An 18,257-nucleotide genomic window follows, 5' to 3' on the forward strand; every position below is an offset into this window, starting at 1 on the left:
CTGGGAAAAAGTGGAGTAAAAACAAAAGCTCCATTGAAGTTCTTCCTATAATAGGACAGCCTTTTTATAGAGTGGGGATAGACTTGGTGGGTCCTTTTTCTAAACCCACAAGGCATGGCCGGAAATGCATATTAGTGGTGGTGGATTTTGCCACAAGGTACCCAGATGCTGCTCTGAGATCAGTAGAAGCCCCTGTAGTGGCAGAGGCTTTGCTGAAGATCTTTATGAGGCTGGGTTTTCCACATGAAGTCCTGACTGATCAAGGCAGTGTGTTTATGGGAGAAGTGATGCAATTCATGTGGAAGTGTTGTGGGTTGAAACATCTGAAAACAACCACCTATCATCCAGCAACCAATGGGTTAAAGGAAAGATTTAATGCGGTGCTCAAAGTGGAATAGTCTCCCCGAGGAGGTGTGCTTGGCGCCGACATTGTTATCCTTTCGGCGCCAAGTTAAAACCTTCCTCTTTTCCGAGGCATACTAATTTAAGTTAACTTAATTTTAAAATCTGCTGTGATTGATTTTAGATTATTTTATTTTATATGTTTTTGTTGTATTATACTATGTGATTTTATTGTATTTTTTGTGTTCACCGCCCAGAGAGCTATTGCTAGTCGGGCGGTATACAAATCTAATAAATAAATAAATATAATATAATAAAGGAATGATAAAAAGGTATGTACAAGATCACCCACAGGATTGGGATGAACACTTGGGGTGTTTCTTATTTGCTTATAGAGAAGTACCACAAGAATCAACTGGGTTCTCGCCCTTTGAATTAATGTTTGCAAGGAAAGCGAGGGGTCCCTTGGAGTTGTTATGAAATTCGTGGGAAGGGTCTGGTGGTGGAAAATAAAACATCTGTAGTTGATTATGTGCTAGACTTCCACAACAAGCTAGAATCTATGATGGAAGTAGTACAAAAGAATTTGAGCCAAGCTCAACAGAAACAAAGTTACTGGTATGACAGGACAGCAAGAGAGCGTGTCTATGAAGTGGGAGATATGGTCATGGCATTCATTCCCAGAAAACATGATAAACTGCAAGCCAGCTGGGAGGGACCATATGTCATTAGAGAAAAACTTGACACATTGACTTATGTCATAACAGCAGACAAACTTAAAAAGCACAAGGTAGTACATGTGAACATGCTAAAACCATATCACGCCAGGGATGCAAGGGTTTTGCAAGTCACCTTGTTCCCTGAAGGGAGTGGTCCTGATTTGCCAGACTTGGTACAAGAGAGCAAGGCAGAAGGTGGTTTAGATCAGTTGGAATGGTCAGAGGAGGTGGATGAAAAGGTCAAAAAGGAAATCCTGAGTGTTTTGAACAAACATGGGGAACTCTTCAGCAATAGACCTGGTAGAATCAGTGTAGCAAAATATACTATTGACACTGGAAATCATCCCCCAATTAGATCTACCCCTTATTGAGTGAATGGAAGAGTGCTAGATGAAATCAGGAAAGAAGTAGAGATATGCTAGAGCTGGGTGTGATTCGGGAATCGATTAGTCCCTGGTCCTCTAGAATGGTGCTGGTACCCAAAAAAGATGGGATGATCTGGTTTTGTATTGATTTCAGGGCTATCAATAAAATCACAGTTCCGGATGCGTACCCCATGCCTAGGGTAGACGCAATGTTGGAACTGTTGGGGGCAGCAAAAATCATTTCCACAATAGACCTATGCAAAGGGTTTTGGCAAATGGAGTTGGAGGAGAAGTCCAGGTGCAAAACCGCTTTCAACACACCTGATGGGCTGTATGAATTTACAACACTCCCATTTGGATTTAGGAACTCATCTGCCTCCTTCCAAAGATTAATTAACACCATATTAAGGGGCATGTCAGACTTTGCTGTGGCATACATTGACATAAGAACATAAGAAGAGCCTGCTGGATCAGGCCAGTGGCCCATCTAGTCCAGCATCCTGTTCTCACAGTGGCCAACCAGGTGCCTGGGGGAAGCCCGCAAGCAGGACCGAGTGCAAGAACACTCTCCCCTCCTGAGGCTTCCGGCAACTGGTTTTCAGAAGCATGCTGCCTCTGACTAGGGTGATGACGTAGCTATATTCAGCAAGTCAGTGCCTGAACATGTACAACATTTAACAGCAGTGTTGGAGGCACTTAAAAAGGTTGGGTTGACAATCAAAGTTAAAAAGTGCCAGTTTGGGTTACTCAAAGTAACCTACCTAGGGCATAAGGTGGGGAGTGGCAAAATAACCCCCTTATGGAATAAAGTGGAGGCTATTCAGTCTTGGCCTGTTCCCTTAAATAAGAAACAAGTGAGGGCATTCCTAGGTATGACTGGTTTTTATAAAAGGTTTATTAAGGGGTTTGGAGAAATGGCAACCCCACTGCATGAACTAACACAGAAGAAGTGTGCTGAGTGTGTGAAATGGAATGAAAGGTGTCAAAAAGCTTTTGACCAGCTGAAGCAAGCACTGTGCCAGAGTCTAGTGTTGATAGCTCTGGACTTTGAGTGGCCTTTCATCATGGCAACAGATGCTTCTGACCTGGCTCTTGGAGTTGTGCTGATGCAGGAGAGGGAAGGCATCAAGCATCCCATTGCCTACCTGAGTCGTAAGCTGACAGCGAGTGAACGGAACTACTCGTTGGTACAGAAAGAGTGTTTGGCAGTCGTGTGGGGCCTGAGCAAGCTGTGTCCATGCGTGTGGGGAAGAAGATGCACAGTAATCATGGACCATCACACGCTGCTGTGGCTGGACACTATGAGGAACAACACCACCATGCTTCAAAGGTGGTCCTGGGCGCTGCAGGAATATCAAGTGGACTTTGTGTTCATCAAAGGGAAGGACAACGTGCTGGTGGATGGACTTTCAAGGCAGGTTGCTGATACTGCAGTCACGTGACCAAGCAGTGGGACTGAAAGGACACTCTACCCCCGAGGGACATGAACTTTAACATAATGCATCGTATTATTCCTGGGCACAGGAGTAATACTTTGCTTTTATTTATAGGGGAGGAAATGTGATGTCCCTGTATATAGATATTATTATAAATATGGTAAGTGCAGGTTTATTAAAGTATATATGGTAAGTGGACTGAGTGAGAGGGGGAGTACATGGGCTAGAATGCTGGAGAATGCTGTATGATGATTGGCTGAGCGTTTGAGGGGGGTTGATGATGAGAGGGGAGTTGGTTGTGGGCTGGATTGTATTAGGCTGGTACTGAGGCAGATTATATATGACTGGAAACATAAAGAGTAACACAATATATGAAACCATACACTTGTTAAATATACCATAAGTAATCTTGTTATTTCCTGGTGTTTATAAATAAATATTTTTCTTGGTTTACCAAAAGCCTGATCCTTGGCTGGGGCTTTCACAGACCAGAAGGGTGGGCAGGGTATTTACCAAGGTGGAGAAACAGTATCAAATGGTGGCAGCGGTGAAGAGATAGTGTATCATCAAGTATCCAGGGCAACCCAGGGCTGTATGCTTTATTGGCACAAAGATACAGGGGAGTTGTGGCCTACAAGTGCACCCAGTCACAAAGTAACAATAAGCCAGAAGGAGACTAAGGCAAAGTCCCAAGGCAATATTGTGAAACAGGGAGTGGCTGGTGGTGCTGCCTAGCAGTAGGATTTTGCAAGATCTGTGCTAGAGCCGGTGAGAGAAATAATACAAACCAGGATCCTGACTGGTGGTGACACAGGGTGGGACCTGACAGGTGGTGGCAGCAGGAGGGATCCTGATAGGATCATCTGGAGTTTTGGAGTTAGTTGTCAGCAATACACAGAGCTTTACTCCTTTACATCTGCAGGTGTGGCAGTGAGTGTGCTAGATTGATTCCTTGCCTTGGTAATGGACTGGATGAGAGCCAATAAACTGAAGATTCATCCAGACAAGACTGAGGCACTGTTAGTAGGCGACTCCCTAAACTGGATGGATAGGGCATGGCCAGCTCTAGATGGATTATGCTCCCTCTGAAAGAGCAGGTGTGCAGCTGGGGGTACTTTTAGATCCATTACTATCACTTGAGGGTTCACGTGGCATGGAGTGTCTTTCATCAGCTTTGACTGGTAGCCCAGCTGTGCCTCTACCTGGATAGAGATAGTCTAACTTTGAATTGTCTATGTCCTGGTAACTTCTAGGTTGGATTACTGCAATGAGTTATACTTGGGGCTGCCTTTGAAGCTGGTCTGGAAACTGCAGCTGGTGCAAAATTTAGCAGCTAGATTGTTAATTGGCATAGGATGGTCAGAACTTATAACACCTATTCTGGCGTGACTGCACTGGCTACCAATTAGTTTCCAGGCTCAATTCAACGTGCTGGTTTTGACCTATAAAGCCTTATGTGGCTCAGGACCACCAATACCTCAAGGAGTACCTCTCCCCACATGAACCAACCCTGTGTTCTTCATCTGAGGCCCTTCTCCGTGTGCCCCCTCTGAGGGAGGTGTAGATGGTGGTAACACAAGAATGCGCCTTTTCAGTCATGGCTCCCTGCTTGTGGAATGCTCTCCCCTGGCACCATCATTATCTAGTTTTAGGCACTAGGCAAAAACCTTCCTTAATGGCCCTTAATTTGAAGGGCTTTAGGTTCCAATGGCCTCTTTTAGTGTGGCAGATCTTGCAAGCTTGTCTTTATTTGTACTGATCTGTTTTTAGTTGGGTTGCATTTCTTGTTGTAATGGGTTTGTTACCATTGGTTTCAATCTTAATCTAAGCTTTGGGTTGCTTTGCAAGGAAAATGACATCATCAGCATCATCTTGATTCCTCCCAGCAATATTTTGCCCTGCCCACATGCTCATATAAGAACACAAGAAAAGCTTTTCTAAATCAGACCAAAAGCCCACCTAGCGCATCTCATTCTCACAGTGGCCAACCAAATACCCTAATGGGAAGCTCACAAGCCGAACTTGAGCACAGCTGCAGCACTCTCCCCACATATTGCCTCCAGCTCTGGGCACTGAATATTGCCACCCATTTCTCCTTTGGATGCCTCGTCAATCTCATTCTCCATCTCAAGCTCACCCTGGCTATAGTGACTCCCCAATAGTACTAAATTACTCCTGGGGACCTGTAGTACCACCCACAGTGACTCTCGGGAGGATTCCGCCCTTTTTTGGATTTCTGTATTCCTGGATCTCTTTGATGTACAGAGTAACACCACCTGCTGGAAGTTTCGCTTCCATCAATGCTTTTTCTTGCTGTGTGTTTTGAATCTGTTGAGCATTAGGGGCAATAGATATAGTAGTTAGTCAGTTGAAAGGGTCCTCAAGTTTAAGCATGCCTCTGACTGGTTAGACTGATATTCCCAGGGCTCTCATCCCTTCCAGTTCCTCCACTTCCTTTTTCACAATCTTCTCCCTCCCTACCTTTTGAATTCAGCTAGTGTAGACGATAAGGCCTTCCTGTCCACGTGTACTTCCTTAATAAAATGAATTTATTTTGTTTAAGATAAACACCACTCTCTTTCAATATTCTGCTTATATCTCTACTGCATTCTGCTGCAAGAAGCAACTCTCTTCACCACCTCTGGTCAGCCCTTCTGACTCCTTCCACATCCCACTGGTTCCTTCCATTCCACCAGGTTTCAGTTATGCCCACTCTGAGCTTGGAAAAGTTACTTTTTTGAACTACAACTCCCATCAGGCCAATCCAGTGGCCATGCTGGCTGGGGCTGATGGGAGTTGTAGTTTAAAAAAGTAACATTTCCAAGCTCTGTGCCCACTATATCTAAGCGACCAGCCCAGGTTGCCCAGCTTGGCTTGGAAGCTTCTAGCATTAGCATACAAGCACCTTTGGCCCTTTGGAGTTGCTGCTATCATGGGCACCCTCATCTCTCAGAGGTAGTTTGTCTTGTATCTGATGCTCCCCAAATCCTTAATTAATTAATTAACTAATTAATTAGTTAGATTTATATCCTGCCTTCCAGTATATTCCTATGTTTATATTCCTTCCAGGAGGAGTCCAGGGTGGCAGCCTAACTCCTTTACACTTTCCCCCAGCAAGTATGTTAAAAGCTGCTCTGCCACCTTTTGGATTTTAAGCACCTACCATCTAATTTCCATGAAGGTCCCAGCTGCCCCAGTGCCCCAGTGGGCACATTGTGAGGAAGTGGCTCTCATGCCATTGAGGCTGCATCCAAGGGGCACCTCTGTTTGCCCTTGAATCTGGGTGTCCTAGAAGCACTGCTGTCCTGTACTTTCATAATTAACACTGCCTGCCTCAAGAGAGCCTCAACTGCATTCTAAGCAGACATTTAAACCTTGCTGGATGCATGCCAAACCACACTGCTGTGTCAGGAGCGGCCATGACAGAAAAAAGAACATTCACATGGGATGAATTGTCTGTATCCACCATTCTAGGATGTCTGCTGCAAAATTTCCACAATCAAAATCCAAATAAATGCTAGTTAGTTGCCTTGAAGGGCTGTCACATAGAGGAGGGTACAGATTTGTTCTCTGCTGCCCCAGAGGGTAGGACTAGGTCTAATGGTTTTAAGTTGCAGGAGCGTAGATTCAGATTGGACATTAGAAGGAACTTCTTGACAGTCAGGGCAGTTTGGCAATGGAACCGACTGCCTAGGGAGGTGGTCGGATCCCCTTCGCTGGATGTCTTCAAGCAGAGGCTGGACAGCTATCTGTAGGAGATGCTCTAGCTGTGGATTTCCTGCTGTGAGCAGGGGGTTGGACTCGATGGCCTACAAGGCCCCTTCCAACTCTATGATTCTATGATTCTATGATTATACTTACGGATTCATATTACCCAATGACAAACTGGATTTGAAGTTGCCATTCCTGTGGCCAAGCGGCCATGGACCCTGAATGTCAAAGAAAAGGTGCCATCTGAATCTAGGAAGGGTAGAATGTCTGCTGGAATATGGAGTTTTTCTCCCCATATCAGCTCTTGGTTAAAACCATAAGAAAAGCATGCTGGATCAGTGGCCCATCTAGTCCAGCCTCCTGTTCTCCCAGTGGCCACTCAGATGCCCGTTATGGGAAGCCTGCAAGCAGGACTGGAGTGCAACAGCAGTGCTCTCCCCCTCCTGAGGTTTCCAGCAACTGGTATTTCGAAGCGCACTGCTTCAGCCCGTGGAGTTGACTCTGGCTTTTAAACCTCGTTGTGCTCATGTTTCTCAGCCAGGCTTCATGCAGTGTAAATGATAAACAAAAACTAAAAACCTGACTGCGTTGATGTCTACAAACAACAAAATTATCTTTAAAGCTCAAATATTTGTTTCAAAATCCCCGGAGACTACCCTCTCAATTACAAAGTCAAAAACTAGTGATCCATTTCCCATAAGGGGGGAGTACACTAAATTTTGACTGATAAGAATGTGCATGAAGAAATTAACCTGGTCTTCTTCATCAGGCAGCAAAATAGGACATGGATCCAATGAGTCCCCAAATGCACAATTGAATGGATTAAGAAACTATCTCAGCAGCAGTGAATCACCTTGCTGCATCTTCTTGACATAAATCAGCAAAGTGGCATGCTCTTTTGCTGTCCAGTGGGTCCTGTGTCCCGCTGCGCAATTCCCCATTGAAGCTTTTGTGTCTGGAATCTTGCACAAGGCAAGTTTTTGATATCAGAGAGGGGAAAAAGGGGTGCAGTCACTCCAGCAGGCATGAAGAAAAACAAGTCTGTGACAATCAGATAATAACAACTTCCCTCCAAAATCTCCCCTACAGTCCTTTCATTTCTTATCTCGTTTCTTACTGACTGATTAATCCCCCCCTTTTTATTACATTATCCATATCGGGTGTTCATTATACCATATACATTTGGCATAAAATCTTTTGCATATGTGCTCCTTCTCAATGTTCCAGTACCACATGAATCTGACTTTTGGAGGAGTAATTGAAAAGGTCCTCATGGATGACAGATCTGATTCCCTGAAGTGAACCAATCATCTTCATTCGGGGAGTGCAATTGCAGGAAATGTCATGGGTGTATTGACAGATCTTTCCCCCTCTGTGTATCTATCCTGGGCTTAGAAAAGGGTGTGTGCTTCTCTGAAAAAGCTGATGCCACAAACTGATTCCCTTGGAACTCATGAACCAGCTCATGGACAGCTCTTGCCATGGCACTGAACATCAGTGTAGATGCTTTGTGTACATTTGAGCATTAGCAGGATTTTGGATATAGGAGGGGAATGCGTTGTTGAAGAGACACAAAACTCTTTGTCCTATGCCTTCTCCCGCAGACTCTTAGTCTTCCAATAACTAACAATGGGACCCTCCTCCAGGTTCTGTCCTCTAGGTAGGTATGAATGCTATCTACCAGGAATGGGGACTGCTTAATAGTTGCCCCAGAGTTATTGAATATGATCTCCCAGGAAATGCCCACATGTCCTTTCTTGGTTGCCTTTCAAAGGCAGGTGGAGGCGTCTTGCTTCTGTCAGGCATTTGGGAATTAGTTGCAGATTTGTATGGCTGCTTTTCTGCAGCTTTGAGGTACTGGCTTATAGTCTACTTTTACATTTATACTTGGCCTTTTAATTTTTTGTAACCCACTTGGTAAACATTGTTGATGAAAGGTGAAAGAGAAAAAGGAGAGCATGCAACCCAGTAAGAGGGACGGATGGACTTTCTTTCATACTGTTCAGGTCTCTGAGCTGATAATATTCCCCACTCCCATAAGCACCTCCAGTGACATTGCAAGCATGTAGAGCATGTGCAATCTTTTAAAAAAGTGAAATGTGTTCTTTTGAAATTGAGAAGGTGGATTCACCCTGAAGTTACATGCAGTTGTGGAGATCATTTTTAAGAGATGAGAGCATGCTGTTGCCTTATCAAATGAAATAAAGTTGAAAAGCTCCACACGGAGAAATCAAGCCTTGGGGTCTTGGACCTAGCTGAAGCTGGATTTAGAGAAGGAAGAGGCACCAGAGATCATATCACAAACATACGTTGGATAATAGAATGGACCAAGAAGAAAATCACCCTGTGCTTTATAGATTACAGCAAAGCCTTTGATTGTTCAGATCATGAAAAACTATGGAATGCTTTAAAAGAAATGGGGGTGCCACACCATCTGATTGTCCTGATGCGCAACCTATACTCTGGACGAGAGGCTACAGTAAGGACAGAATATGGAGAAACAGACTGGTTCCCAGTCAGAAAGGGTGTGAGACAGGGGTGTATTTTATCACCCTATTTGTTTAATCTATACACAGAACATATCATATGGAAAGTGGGATTGGGCCAAGATGAAGAAGGTGTGAAAACTGGAGGGAGAAATATCAATAAGTTATGCAGATGATACTATACTACTAGCAGAATTCAGTAATGATTTGAAATGAATGCTGATGAAAGTTAAAGAGGAAAGCACAAAAGCAGGACTACAGAAGCTTTATGTAACTTCAAAGTTGACAATGAGGACATTAAACCTGTCAAGGATTATCAATACCTTGGCATAGTCATTAATCAAAATGGAGACAATAGTCAAGAAATCAGAAGAAGGCTAGGACTGGGGAGGGCAGCTATAAGAGAACTAGAAGTGGGCCTCAAATGCAAACATGTATCACTGAACACTAAAGTCAGGATCATTCAGACCATGGTATTCCCGATCTCTGTGTATGGATATGAAAGTTGCACAGTGAAACAAGTGGATAATAGAAAATTCAACTCATTCAAAATGTGTTGTTGGAGGACTGCGAAAAAGACAAATAATTGGGTGTTAGAACAAATTAAACCAGAACTATCACTAGAAGCTAAAATGATGAAACTGAGGTTATCATACTTTGGACACATCATGAGAAGAAGACGTGATTCACTAGGAAAAACAATAATGTTGGGAAAAACAGAAGGGAGTAGAAACAGAGGAAGGCCAAACAAGAGATGGATTGATTCCATAAAGGAAGCCACAGACCTGAACTTACAAGATCTGAACAGGGAGGTTCACAACAGATGCTATTGGAGGTCGCTGATTCATAGGGTTGCCATAAGTCAAAATCGACTTGAAGGCACATAACAACATTTATAATATAGGTTTTTCATGGCGTGTCTTGGTTTGGTTAAGTTCTGAAGGTCTTTTGTCCAGTTTTCAGGGTTTTTGTATGTGTCAGGGAGTTTCAGTTAACATTACAGGGGAACAGGATGTTGATGTGTGTGCATTGTTGCGTGAAACAGCATACATTACATTGGAGTTAAGTTGAGCAAGAAACATCACAGAGGCATTAGATCAGGTTAAGAGTCTTTACTACAAGACATTATGGCTTAAGGCTTTAAGATTACATGTAGAGTTGCCCCCCCCAGGATAGAAGTTCTCAGTTCAAAGACATGACACAGAAGACTCAGCTCAACACAGATAGCTGCTAGAACTCTCCCAGTCTATCTTGATGCTACCATGGCAACGGCCTTGGCTGTCCGTTCCCAGACTGGGCAAAGACATAACTCCTTCTAGCTACAGATTTCCAGACTTGCAGACTTGATGGAAAATAAACTCAGTGACAGTACAGTTCAATGGTCAACAATTCCCCCTTTTTCCCATCATGTCTGTAATTCATGACAACAATAACAATAATACATTTCTACAATACATCTTGCAATACAGTTTACATTTCAGTACAGTTCAGAACATCTCTGTACATTTAGCTAACACTCTATTCAATCAAACTTTGGCTGAACACAAGTCAGATATAACGTATCAGGATCCATTTCAACCTGTTTGTGCATTCCAGGACTGGTCACCACCCCCACTGTGAATCTTTCAGGCGGTTTCCCTATGTTTGATCTTGTAGAACGTCTTAAAGGCACTAGGGCTTCTGCTCTCTCTGCCCCCCCATTTGTGCTTGTGCTTGGCACAGCTTGATCAGATTCCATTTCTTCAGCCTTGCGTTTCTTATTTCTACATTTCCCGCAAATGAGTTCATTTAACGCATCCCTGAGAGGAATTTGTGTGCCTTCCACTTTTATGTCAAGATCTGGTTTAAATGTTTGTGCTTGTGTTTGTGCTTGTGTGTCACTTGACCCTGTGAGAATGACTGTTTGCCTTTGATCCCAAGGCTTCTCTGCAACTTTAATGCTTCTGCTCAGGATTAATTGCTGTGTTTCTGGACACCAAACTCTGAAATATGCATTCTCTTGTGCTCTAGGTGCACGTTTGCCACGTCTCTTACCCTGTGGCTTGTCAATTCGGCTGTGATGCACTCTTTCAGGCATCAGCCTGACTGCATTACATGAATACTGTGGCTGTGTGCTTTTAACAGCTGTCTTCTTACAGCTCTGACCGTCATTCTCTTTCCGCCTCATTAAACTCAAGGCATCAGCACACTTCACACCCATGGTCATTTTAAACTGCCCTTGTGTCATGAAACCCTGACAGACAACTTTGCCTCTTCTTTGCACAAAACATTTCCCTCTGTCAAACATCACACAATACCCAGAATTCACCAGTTTTCTGACTGACAACATGTTATGAGCCAATTCTGGTACAAACAAACATTCTGACAGTATTCCAAGTTTATCAAATCTCACCAGTCCTCGAGCCTCCACATTCTTCTGCGATCCATCCGCAAGTAAAACAAAGTCCTGCACATCTTCTGAAGTGTAAAACAAACTCCTGTCTGTAATTAATATATGGCTTGCACCGCTGTCAAGAATCCAGTCAACAGGTGCTAAAGTTTGTGACTTCTGTTTACAAACAAAGTTCACACTTCCCTGCTTCAAGCCTCCTTCCCTGGAGTTGCGCTTGACTGCACAGTCTCTTTGAAGATGCCCATGAGCCCCACAGGCATAACAAGATTTCAGCCGCTGCTGCTCCCACTTGTTTTCCTGTCTGCAGCTGCTTTCTTCTTTCAGCTTGGCTCTTTGCTTTTCCTCAGCACTTTTCGCCTCTTGTCTCCGCTGCCATTCCTGGGACAGTTTTTCCTCAATAAACACAACGTTCAGACCTCCATCAGGCATGGCTTCGAAAGCCATGACCATATTATTCCAAGTCCCATCAAGTGAAGCCAGGATCAGATAGGTCTTCTGAAGTTCAGAGTGTTCCATGCCTCGATCCTGCAACTCAGCAAATAGGCGTCTGAATTCAGTGAGATGCTCACTCATTTCACACTCACCCGTGAAGAGCATCTGGTACAGCTTCCTTGCCAAACACAATTTAGATCCCGCAGTCTGTTGCACATGTAGGGCCTCCAACACGTCCCACATCTGTTTGGCATTTGTAACATCTCTCACGTGTAACAGTTGAGAGTCTGATAGAGCCAGAAGTATAAAATCTTGCGCCTTCTGATCTCTACGCGTCCAGGCCGCGGTCAGTACCGCCGGAGGGGGTCCATCTATAATGTCCCATAAATCCTCTTTTATCAGCAAAGCCCGCATCCTCGGCTTCCAGCTGGCATAATTCTTTTCCGTCAATCTTTCCATTGGCAAGCCTCCCCCAGACAGGTTTACAGCCATGTTGCTCACCTCTGTCTGGTACAATCGATCAAGCTGCCCTCTGGAACTCCGTCTGCCATTCTGACCAGCCACTTACTCCTGTGTAATGCGCTGTGGATCTGGGCCCATAACCCTGTTGATGTGTGTGCGTTGTTGCGTGAAACAGCATATGTTACATTGGAGTTAAGTTGAGCAAGAAACATCACAGAGGCATTAGATCAGGTTAAGAGTCTTTACTACAAGACATTATGGCTTAAGGCTTTAAGATTACATGTAATTTAAGATTACCTCCCCCCCAGGAGAGAAGTTCTCAGTTCAAGGACATGACACAGAAGACTCAGCTCAACACAGATAGCTGCTAGAACTCTCCCAGTCTATCTTGATGCTACCATGGCAACGGCCTTGGCTGTCCGTTCCCAGACTGGGCAAAGACATAACTCCTTCTAGCTACAGATTTCCAGACTTGCAGACTTGATGGAAAATAAACTCAGTGACAGTACAGTTCAATGGTCAACACAGGACACCCCTATTATGGTAGTATTGGACAGGGTGAGATATGGCACTGGGGGTTGAGGAGAAGATTCAACAGACAGCATTTCAGACAGTGTTTCTTCAGTTTTAACAACAGGGGAGAGCTGTCACTATGAAAAGTGCTGAAGCGTTCTCCTGTTTCAGCCCCCTCCTGCTACAATCCACTGGGCCCCTGCCTAGGATCCCAGACTACCTCCTCCCCTTGATCACTTCAGGAACACTCCATGGGGCTCATGATAGTTGGTGCCTGTTCTATTGCATTCTGTTGAACTGGCAGGCTGTTCCATTTTGGGCTATTTATTTTTTTGCTATCCCTTGCTTTTGCTGTTCTGATTTCCCCCCTCCCCCAAAATAACAATATTGTTAGCAATGTTTTTTTTGTAAAAGAAAGGAAATCTGTTTTCCTTCTGCCCAGTGCCTGCCCATCCAATCATCCACCCAATCCCTCCTCCTTCTCCTCCTTCTATTCTTTCTCCACTCCCTCCTTCTCCTCTGAATCATATTGGATCCTCCCCTCCCCCAGCTCTGGAAGAAAGCAAGATTGCTTTAATGTAAAACAAAGACACATTCTGGTCAATTTATGTTAGCAAAACAAAGGTTCAGACTTGTCAGTTTATTGTTAGCAAAGCTTTTATTTTTGCTTTTGCTTTGCTAAGGTGTAACTGAACAGCCAATGTATTTGCTTTGCTAAAGATAAACTGGAAGGCTATGGTTTTGCTTTGCTAATGTGAAATTGATCAGCCTGTGTATTGACTATGACATATCTTTTTGCCCAGGCTTTCCCTAACTCACAAGATTGCACCCTGTTATTTATTTATTTAAGGAATGCATACTACACTTTTTACCAAGCAACTTACAGGAAAAAGACACAGTATATACAATTTCAAACATAGATTAAAACATCAGAAAATAGAAACCATTAGAATAGCATTCATAGTGCAAAGGCCTTCTGAAATAAACCTGCTGTCTGAAACACAGCAGAGATGGTGCCTACCTGGTTTTTTAATTAAATATTTTCCAAAGTTTTACAAGAATAATAGTTGTTACCAGCCCCTTCCCTCAGGGCAATCGAGAAGAAGGAAAGCAGTCCAAACACATGGTGAAGAAACTGAAGAAAAAAAGTCCAAAGGAAGCCAGCTATTGCCGTCTGAGTACAATAATTCAGGCGACCAACTCGAAAGATTTATCCACTGGCAGCAGTCCTTGATTGTCCTTTTCAGCCATGTACATCATAAAGCAAAACCAATTCATGTTGAAGGAGTCCTTGCATTTTTGTCCTTGTACCAACCTTATAGCATTAGTTAGCTTTTCTAATAAAGCAAAATGCCCAAGTTTAGTGACACTTTAGTATAAAAAAGTGCCAATGAAGCATCCACCATAGCTTTCCAAAATCTGGCTATAATCAGTCTTGCTGCAATGAGCATAAAACCAATAAGTTCTTTGAAATGAGCATCCTGGTTTGCTCCTTGAAATATATTTAAGTGAACAAATTCAGGAGTCAAAATAAGTTGCTAACCTGTGATTTTACATATTTCCTCGAACACTTTAAACCAAAATTCAGAGCCACATATGGTGAAAGGACCCTCTAATGTTTCATCCTCTCCAAGATAACCATGAAAGGGTAGAGTGGATATCAGAGAGACAGAGGGGTGTTAGATGCCACTTTGTACTATTTGCGGCTCTCTAATTGAAGTTGAGATAATCTTATCTCAAGTAACTCAACAAGTAATGTAGACAATAGAGGGGAAAGTGGCCAACCCTGCTCAGTGGCACTGTGGAACTTTATCAAGTGAGAATTCATGTTACTCACCCTTATGTACACAAGGGAGGGTGAGTACACTGCAGAGAGAGCATTAATGAATTTGGGACCAAATTTATAATGAACTAATGAATTTAGGGATTCATAGGAACGCCATAAGTCGTAATCGACTTGAAGGCACATAACAATGAATTTAGGAGAAGTTGTCAAATGACACAATTGAATCTAACACCAGGAGAGCCAATGGAAAGGCATTAGACTTGCATTGTCGAAATATGCTGAAAAGCATCATCTTGAGTATTGCATCAAGTTCTGGACACCACACTTTAAGAAGGATGCAGGCAAACTGGAACTGGTACAGAGGAGGGCAACAAGGATGATCAGGGGACTGGAAACAAAGCCCTGTGAGGAGAGACTGAAAGAACTGGGCATGTTTAGCCTGGAGAAGAGAAGACTCAGGGTGTTGGAATGTATGAGGTTCAACTCCAACTTGTGGGTTTTGTTTGTTTGTTTTTTTGTTTGTTTCATTTTTCATTTGTTTCATTTTTAAACCGCCCATAGCGAGTGGCTCTCTGGGCGGTGTACAAAAGATTAAAATACAGAATATCACAATAAAATCAACCTACCAACAGTAAACATAAACAGCAAACAAAAAAAGATTTAAAATTATAACATTAAACGCTTAAAATGCCTGGGAGCATAGCCAGGTCTTAACCTGGAGCCAAAAAGATAGAAGCGTCGGTGCCAGGCGTACTTCTTCGGGGAGGCTGTTCCACAGTTCGGGGGCCACTACAGAAAAGGCCCTAGATCGAGTAACTGTCCTCCGGGCTTCCTGATGGGTTGGTACCCGGAGGAGGGCCTTAGATGCTGAGCGAAGTGACCGGGTCGGTTCATAGCAGGAGAGGCGTTCCACAAGATACTGCGGTCCCACGCCATGTAAGGCTTTATAGGTCAAAACCAGCACCTTGAATCTGGCTTGGAAATAAATGGGTAGCCAGTGCAAACGGGCCAGAACAGGTGTTATATGCGCTGACCGGCTGGTCCTCGTCAGCAGTCTGGCTGCTGCGTTTTGCACTAGCTGAAGCTTCTGAACTGTCTTCAAGGGCAGCCCTACGTAGAGCGCATTACAGTAATCCAACCTAGAAGTTACCAGAGCATGAACAACTGAGACGAGGTCATCCCTGTCCAGATAGGGGCGTAGCTGGGCTACCAACCGAAGGTGGTAGAATGCATTCCTTGCCACCGAGGCCACTTGCGCCTCAAGAGACAAGGAAGGATCGAAAAGAACCCCAAGACTATGAACCTGTTCCTTCAAGGGGAGTGTAACCCCATCTAAAACAGGGTAAACATCCACCATCTGGGCAGGGAAGGCATTCACCAACAGCGTCTCAGTCTTGTCTGGATTGAGTCTCAGTTTATTAGCTCTCATCCAGTCCATTATCGCGGTCAGGCAGTGATTCAGCACATCCACAGACTCACCTGTAGAAGATGAAAAGGAGAAATAGAGCTGCGTGTCATCAGCATACTGGTGGCAACGCACTCCAAAACTCCTGATGACGGCACCCAGAGGCTGCATGTAGATGTTAAAAAGCATGGGGGACAAAACCGACCCCTGAGGGACTCCACAATGGAGAGTCCAAGGTGTCGAGCAATGTTCCCCAAGTACTACCTTCTGGCGACGATCCGCCAAGTAGGAGCGGAACCACTGCCAGGCAGTGCCTCCAACTCCCAACTCCGCGAGTCTCCCCAGAAGGATACCATGGTCGATGGTATCAAACGCCGCTGAGAGATCAAGGAGAATCAACAGAGTCACACTCCCTCTGTCCCTCTCCCGACAGAGGTCATCATACAGGGCGACCAAGGCTGTTTCAGTGCCAAAACCAGGCCTAAAACCGGATTGAAACGGATCCAGATAATCGGTCTCATCCAAGAGCACCTGGAGTTGACCGGCGACCACCCGCTCCAGAACCTTGCCCAAAAAGGGGACATTCGCCACCGGTCTATAATTGTTCAAGTTATCTGGGTCTAAGGAAGGTTTCTTTAAAAGAGGTCTCACTACTGCCTCCTTGAGACTACTAGGGACTACTCCCTCACTCAAGGAGGCATTTATCACTTCCTTGGCCCAGCCGGTGGTACTAGTTCTGCTAGCCTTCACTAGCCAAGATGGACAAGGATCTAGAGCAGACGTGGTCGCCCGCACCAATCCAAGCACCTTGTCCACTTCCTCAAGCTGCACCAACTGAAACTCATCCAATAATGAAAGACAAGACCGTGTTCTGGACACTTCAATGGATTCATCTGTCATAACATCGGAGTCTAGGTCCCTACGGATGCATGCGATTTTATTTTGGAAGTGCCCTGCGATGTCGTTACAGCGAGCTTCAGATGTTTCAATGGTATCTCGAGGACCAGAATGTAAGAGTCCTCGTACAACCCTAAAAAGCTCTGCAGGGCGGCAGAGAGATGTCCTGATAGAGGCAGCGAAGTGGGACTTCTTCGCCGCCCTTACCGCTTTTATATACGACTTAGTGGAGGCACTTACCAAAGCATAACTGCATCCGTCTGGAGTTCGTCTCCATCTGCACTCCAGCCTCCTTCTCTCTTGCTTCATCACTCTCAGCTCCGGGGTATACGAAGAGGGCGCGCGGGTTGATGCTGCATGGAGTTAAAAAGGGTAGCTAGAGAGGAGACCTCTTGGTTGCTAGGCTATACCTATCCTTTGATCTCCTGCTGTCCCTTTCTGCTAGACTGATATGCAGAGGAAGTTGATCCCAGTTCCTTCCCTCCTTCCCAGTTTTTCTTCTTTCTCTCGAGAGGGGAGCAGACATATTCCTTTGTCTCTCCCTCTCCTCCAGCATGAGGGCGAGCACTGGGCTTAGTGCTCGTTGCTTCAACTTAGCTAGTTAGCTAGATGTAGAGCTCTTTCCTATCAAGCATGTACTTCCAGAATAAAGTAGTTATTTCTAATTTTAAAGCTTAAAGTCTCTGTCTGACTAATTTGCAGGGAAGGTAGAATCTTAGCAAAGATTCAAACACACACACACACACAAGCTCGCTCAATACTCTCCGTTCTGCAGCACAACTCTGCAGGGTCCTACAGGACATTGGGCCCAGTGTCCTATAGAGGGGAGATATGATAGCATTCTTCAAGTACTTGAAAGGTTGCCACAGAGGAGGGCCAGCATCTCTTCTTGATCATCCCAGAGTGCAGGACATGGAATAATGGGCTCAAGTTGCAAGAAGCCAGATTTCAGCTGAACATCAGGAAAAAAGGCCTAACTATTAGAGAGGTACAACAATGGAACCATTGTCCTAGTGATGTGGTGCGCTCTCAAACAGTTGAGGCATTCAAGAGGCAGCTGGACAGCCACCTGTTGGGCATGCTTTAATTTGGATTCCTGCATTGAGGAAGGGAGTTGGACTTGATGGCCTTATAGGCCCCTTCCAACTCTATGATTCTATGAAATGTGCTTTGTCCAGCAGCCTTGCTAAAAATAGAAATAACCCCTTCAGATCCCTTTGGGTGTTATCAACATGAAAGTCTAAATCTGGCCTTGCTAGAACCCACAGCTGCATACTTCCAAGTCTATTCTTTACCTGGAAAAATACAATC

The sequence above is a fragment of the Rhineura floridana genome, chromosome 12, assembly GCF_030035675.1.
Source record: "Rhineura floridana isolate rRhiFlo1 chromosome 12, rRhiFlo1.hap2, whole genome shotgun sequence".
Lineage (NCBI taxonomy): Eukaryota > Metazoa > Chordata > Lepidosauria > Squamata > Rhineuridae > Rhineura > Rhineura floridana.